General features: G+C 44.5%; 1 pseudogene; it reads left to right on the plus strand.

The window, feature by feature from the left end:
* Window positions 1-5,183: 5,183 nt before the first annotated feature.
* LOC126186086 (5S ribosomal RNA) lies at window positions 5,184-5,301 on the plus strand (annotated as a pseudogene).
* The last annotated feature ends 1,558 nt before the right edge of the window (window positions 5,302-6,859 follow it).

The following is a 6,859-nucleotide window of genomic DNA, read 5'->3' on the forward strand; positions in this document are numbered from 1 at the left end:
TTCTTAGTGGGCAGGACTTCTTTCCATTTCTGTATCAACTTATTCAACTTCCTGTGGCTCCCTCCCTATCCTAGTTGTGCACTCTGGAACCGTATCGGATTTGTTCTCGATAGCAGGCACAGACAGCCAATAGAAAGGTCACCTTTACCTGGTTGGAATGTTTCCATAGACGATCGAGCCACAAGCTCACCCACGTAATGAAGAAACTGAAAAACAGCCTGTAATTTTCTAGAACTCCTTGCATTTTCGAGATTGTTAGTTCTAATGCTACTTTATTCTCCGAGAGGTAGCAGAGAAACTCAGAAATTTAAATATGTAAAGCTTTAAACACTTTTACTAAAATGTGTTTTTGGGGGTCATTACACTGTCCCCCCCCCCCCCCCCTCCTTGGCTACTTTGGATCCACACTACTCCGAGCACCATAGAGAAGGATTCCATAGCAAAAAATTGGCGATACGCTCTGGTGTTTGTTGTGGGCGCACTGAACAATGCATGACACAGCTCCAACATTTCAGGCATTTGTATAAATTATGGGGCATGTGATGTTCCTGCATGACAATGTCCAAGACACATTTCGGTTTCTCACACCACACAACGCTCCCTGTGAGAGGATTATCAACTCTCTGTTGTTGTTGTGTGTGTGCGCGCGCTCTTGTGTGTGTGTGTGTGTGTGTGTGTGTGTGTGTGTGTGTGTGGAGATAGAATGGAAGAGGTAAGGAAGTTCTGTATGGGCTCTAATTTCTATGATTTTCTCGTTGTGGTCTTTTCGTGCAATGTATGTGGGAGAAACTAATACGTTACCTGGCTCTTTTCGGAACGTACACTCTGTGAAATTTAGAAGAAACTTCTACGTGATTCTGAACGTTTCTATTATAACGTTCAGCAGCAGAGTCTGATGCTCAGCTCCATAACGCTCACGCACGAAATATATGTAACCGCGTGAAACACGCCTTTTTATTATCTCATGCGGGGAATTTTGGCCTATGACATTGTCATGATATATCAACAATCTATTGGGTAAGCGAGGCTCCTTTTCTGTCCAATCTAAACTAGTGCGGGCATTGTATTGTTTCGCATGTTCTTGACTGCAATAAACTACACTGTTCCAATTGTGCTCGCTATTATTCTCGTCTTACGTTGCATGTGACTGTGGTGTTCAGTCCGAAGACTGATTTGATGCAGCTCTCCGTGCTGCTCTATCCTGTTCAAGCCTCTTCGTCTCCGAACAACTACTGCAACCTACATTTTTCTGAATCTGCTTCCTATATTCATCTCAGGTCTTCCTCTACGATTTTTGCTCCAACCGTCCACTTCCCTACAATACTGCATTGGTGATCCCTTGGTGTCTCAGAATATATCCTACCAACCAATCCTTTCTTTTGGTCAAATTGTGTCGCAAATTTCTTGTCTCCATAATTCTGTTCAGTACTTACACATTAGTAACGTGATCGATCTATATAATCTTCAATATTCTTCTGTAGCACCACATTTCGAAAGCTTCTATTCTCTTGTTGTATAAACAGTTTATCGTCTGTGTTTCACTTCCATGCATGCTACACTACAGACAAATACCTTCAGAAAAGGCTTCCTGAAACTCAAATCTATATTCGATGTTAACATATTTCTCTTCTTCAGAATTGATTTTCTTGTCATTGTCAGTCTACATTTTGTATCCTCTCTACTTCGGCCATCATCACTTATTTTGATGCCCAAATAGCAAACCTCATCTATTATTTTATGTGTCTCGTTTCCTAGTCTTATTTCTTTAGCATCACCTGATTTACTTTGACTACATTCCATTATCTTTGTTTTGATTTTGTTTATTTGCATCTTATATCCTCCTTTCAACACTCTGCCCATTCCGTTCAACTGTTCTTCCCAGCTCTTTGCTGTCTGCTACAGTATTACAATGTCATCGGCAAACCTTGAAGTTTTTATTTCTTCTTCCTGAACTTTAATTCCTACTCCAAATTTTTCTTTGGTTTCCTTACATTTGTCCTCTAGCCATTCCTGCTAAGCAGTTCTGCACTTCATGTCAATCTCATGCTTTAAACGTTTCTGTTCCCATTTCGCCTGCTTCATTTATTGCATTTTTGAATTTTCTACTTTCGTCAGTTAAATTCAATATCTCTACTGTTATCCAAGGATATCCATTAGGCCTTGTCTTTTTAACTATTTGATCCCCTGCTGCCTTCACTATTTCTTCTCTTAAAGCTACCCGTTCGTCTTCTACTGTATTCCTTTCCCCAGTTATATTTAACCGTTACTTAACGCTCCCTCTAAAACTCTCAACAAGCTCTGGTCCTTTCAACTTACCCGGGCCCCATCTCCTTGTTTTCTTACCATTTTGCAACTTCTTCAGTTTTAAATTACAGTTCAAAACCAATAAATTGTGGTCGTAGTCGACGTCTGCCCCAGCTAATGTCTTACAATTTAAAATCTATTTTCTAAATCTCAGTCCTACCATTACCTAATGAATCTGAATACTTCCGGTATCTCCATGTCCCTTCCTTGTATACAGCCTCCTCTTATGATTCTTAAATCAACTGTTAGCGATGACTAAATTATGCTCTGTGCAAAATTCTACTAGCCAGCTTCCTGTTTCATTCCTTTCACCCAGTCCATATTCACCTACTATTTTCTTCTTCTCTTCCTTTTTCTACTATCCATTTTCAATCCCCCATCGCAATTAAATTTTCACCTCCTTTAACTACCTGAATCATTTCTTTTATCTCATCATACATTTCGTCAATCTCTTCATCATCTGCGGAGCTAGTTGGCATGTAAACTTGTACTGTTGTGGTAGGCTTGGGCTTCGCGTCTATCTTAGGTATGTTAATGCGTTCACCTATGCTGTTCATAGTAGCTTGCCCGCATTCCTATTTTCGTATTCATTATTAAACCCACTCCTGCATTGCCCCTGTTTGACTTTGTATTTATAAACCTGTATTCAACTGACCAGAAGTCATGTTCCTCCTGCCACCGAACTTCACTAATTCCTAGTACATGTAACTTCAACCTATCTATCTGCCCGATTAAGGGATTTAGATTCCACGGTCCTATTAGTAGAATGCCAGTTTCGTTTCTCCAGATGAAGACATCCTCCTGAGTAGTCCCCGCCCGGAGATCCAAATGAGGCAAATACTTTACCTCCGGAATATTTCGCTCAAGAGGCTGTCATCATCAAATGGTTCAAATGTCTCTGAGCACTATGGGACTTAACATCTGAGGTCATCAGTCCCCTAGAACTTAGAACTACTTAAACCTAACTAACCTTAGAACATCACACACATCCATGCCCGAGGCAGGATTCGAACCTGCGACCGTAGTGATCGCGCGGTTCCAGACTGAAGCGCCTAGAGCCGCTTGGCCGGTGATGCCATCATCATTGAACCATACAGCAGGGCTGCACGTGCTCGGGAAAAATTTCAGCTGTAGTTTCCCCTTGCCTTCAGCCGTTCGCAGCACCGTTGTTGGTTGATGTTACAAGGCCAGACCAGGCAATCATCCAAACTGTTGCGCATGCAACTATTGAAAAGATTGCTGTCCCTCTTCAGGAACCACACGTCTGTCTGACTTCTCAATAGATACCTCTCCGTTGTGGTTGTACCTATGGTACAGCTATCTGTACCGCTGAGGCACGCATGCCACCCCGCCGACGGCAAGGTGCATGGTTCATGGGGCGGCGGGAGGGGGGGGGGAGGAGGGGGTCTTACGTTGCATACATGAACAAAAACCATTATGGCGTAAGTGAGTCCAAAGAACTTTTAACCTGGACATGCACCTGCTATGATAAATCATTCGTATGATTCACGGAAGACGTCAGAAGATGAGGCCGACGAACTCTCAAGGTTCAAGGTTATACTGGGCGTTCATGGGGTGCTTAGGCTTCTCGCATGGAGCCGGCATGTTTGAATGGCAGAGGGCGTAGTTCGGGGTTGGCCTTTAGGACAGACTGCTGATCGAGGATATTGTCAGTTGTGGCGCAGATCACTTGGACATGCAATGTTGTTGGTAACACACATATGTGACGGCCATTCGGGGAAAGGGGAAGGAGATGAGAGACGCTACAGGGGCCGTCATCCAATGTACGGGCCCATATCATGTTTCATGAGTGGTAATGGTCAGTGACAATTGGAGGAGGCAGTCCGTGAAGAATGATGTAGTATGGGCACCTGCCAGCTGTAGACAATACACTATCTGATCGAAAGTATCTGGACAGCCCTATGTAATGGAGAATTGACCATTATATGTCACGAGAGGTAGACTCGCCAGTATAAAATGAGGCGAAGAGTATTGTGTTGTCACTAGAGATGCAGTAACAGCAGAATGGGTGGGTCGGGAGAGCTCAGTGGCTTCGAACATGGACTAGTAATTGAATGTGACCTGAGTAACAGATCCATCAGTGACATTTCAACTCTTCTAAAGGTGTCCAAATCGACTTTTGGTGATTGATTGTAAAGTGGAATCGTGAAGTAGCAACCATAGCTAATCCACTGCCCTGGAGCCCCACAGCGCCTAACAGACAGGACGATGGCGTCAAACAACACACGTAACGCCACTGGCCACGGGTGGTGAGGGATGTGTGTGTGTGTGTGGGGGGGGGGGGGGGCTTGGAGAGAGGTAGGCGGGGGAATCCAAGGAAAGAGGTTTCGATTCTTGAAAAGATAGCTCCTACTGATATCTTAGATTTTGACCAGAACTGGCATTTGATACCCTACATTCACCATGTGTAGTGCCAACAGTGAAGTAGAGAATAGTTAGTGTTACGGTACTGTGGTGATTTTCCTGGTTAGGAAGGATATAAGGATATGAGCACATTTTACAACATTTTGTACGGTGTACTGTAGAGGAACCATTCTCACACGATGATTCTTTGTATCGGCATGACATTGCACCTTGTCATAAAGCTGCATCTGAAATGGACTGGCCAGCCCAGAGTCCCGACCAGAATCCAATGGGACGCCTTTGGGTTGAGTTTGAGTGCGAACTTCGCTCCAGACCACATCGTGCAACATCTTTACCTTCTCTAGTTTCGGATCTTGAGGAAGAATGGGACACTGTACCTCCACAGACGTTCATAAATCTCACTGAAAGTATCACCAGTACAGTTAACAGTTAAAGCGGTTATAAAGCCAGAGGGAGGAAACGCCTCACATTAATGACCACTAATAAGTGCCCGTGCCAACGGCCTTGCCGCAGTGGTAACTCCAGTTCCCGTCAGATCACAGAAGTTAAGCGCTGTCGGGCTGGGCTAGCACTTGGATGGGTGACGATCCGGTCTGCCGAGCGCTGTTGGCAAGCGGGGTGCACTCAGCCCTTGTGAGACAAACTGAGGAGCTACTTGATTGATAAGTAGCGGCTCTGGTCTCGGAAACTGACAGACGGCTGGGAGAGCGGTGTGCTGACCACATGCCCGTCCATATCCGCATCCAGTGACGCCTGTGGGCTGAGGATGACACAGAGGCCGGTCGGTACCTTTGGGGCCTTCGTGGCCTGTTTGGGAGGAGCTGTTTGTTTGTTGTTAATAAGTGTCCGAATATTTTTCCTCAGAAAGTGTATTGATAGGAATACGCCCTTTCATCAGTGTGGTCTGATAGGTGCTGAGTATGTTTATTAATTTATTACTCTTTCATTAAGATGAGCCCCACTGAGTCGTTTTTGCAGGCCATTTAATGTACAAGGGAGGACAATAAAAATACAGCGTGACAGTCAACAGCAGAAAAATTGTTTTCAGCAAACGAAAGTGCTTAACGCTACATATGTCCCACAAAATAAAATGAAATTAGTATAAACCCACACAAACTGAAGAAAGATAAATGAACACCGTTTACACTGGTATATACGATACGATATTCCAGTGCCGGTGTTATTCCGAATTACGATGCAAAGTTCCTTCGGACATGCACTGTGACGACTACAGTCGTTTTGAAATGCAAGAAATATATTCGCAGTTGCGAATATGGACAACTGTCAGCCGCATAATGGAATGGCGAGAATGAAAATTTGTGCCGGACCGGTACTCGAACCCGGATTTACGGCTTATCGCGAGCAATCTTCTTTTTTAATTTAAAAAATTTTCTTTCTATCCGGGGGGTATTTCAAGTGACAAAGTTACAATTTCTCAATGCTTTGAAACAAAGAAAACGTCAGTCTTTTTAATTGTTTTTTAATATTCTAAGTTTTTGTACTGTTTTTTATTTTTTTGGATTAGGGTCACAGTCAGTTACAGGTTGGAGGTAACAAGGTGGGCAGGGGTCGAAACCCGAGGCCTGGCTATGATGCCCCACCCCTTCCACCGCTGTGCTGCACCCTCACACTGCTCATTTTTATTTTACATAGCCCGCATCTCGTGGTCGTGCGGTAGCGTTCTCGCTTCCCACGCCCGGGTTCCCGGGTTCGATTCCCGGCGGGGTCAGGGATTTTCTCTGCCTCGTGATGGCTGGGTGTTGTGTGCTGTCCTTAGGTTAGTTAGGTTTAAGTAGTTCTCAGTACTAGGGGACTGATGACCATAGATGTTAAGTCCCATAGTGCTCAGAGCCATATTTTACATAGTTTTTGATTTATTCATTTATTTCGCACATATAGACAGTTGAAAGGCAGATTGAAACTAGTCCAGCCATCTGCAGCCCTGGAGACCCCGCAAGGTGATAAAGGATGGCAGGAGCACCGAGTGCAATGTGGAGGCGCGTCGTGTTTCGTTCCAAATTGGTCGGGTACCTGCCACACCGGAACACGCCAACTTAGTGGGGGAGTGGTAAAAACGCTGGATGACGGGAACAGCGCGCAGCTTCCGCATGTGCAGTCTGCAAGTACTGCCAAAAACCAAGGGGCGAGTGATGATCATCTCCATATAGAT

Source organism: Schistocerca cancellata, chromosome 4 (genome assembly GCF_023864275.1).
Source record: "Schistocerca cancellata isolate TAMUIC-IGC-003103 chromosome 4, iqSchCanc2.1, whole genome shotgun sequence".
Taxonomy (NCBI): domain Eukaryota; kingdom Metazoa; phylum Arthropoda; class Insecta; order Orthoptera; family Acrididae; genus Schistocerca; species Schistocerca cancellata.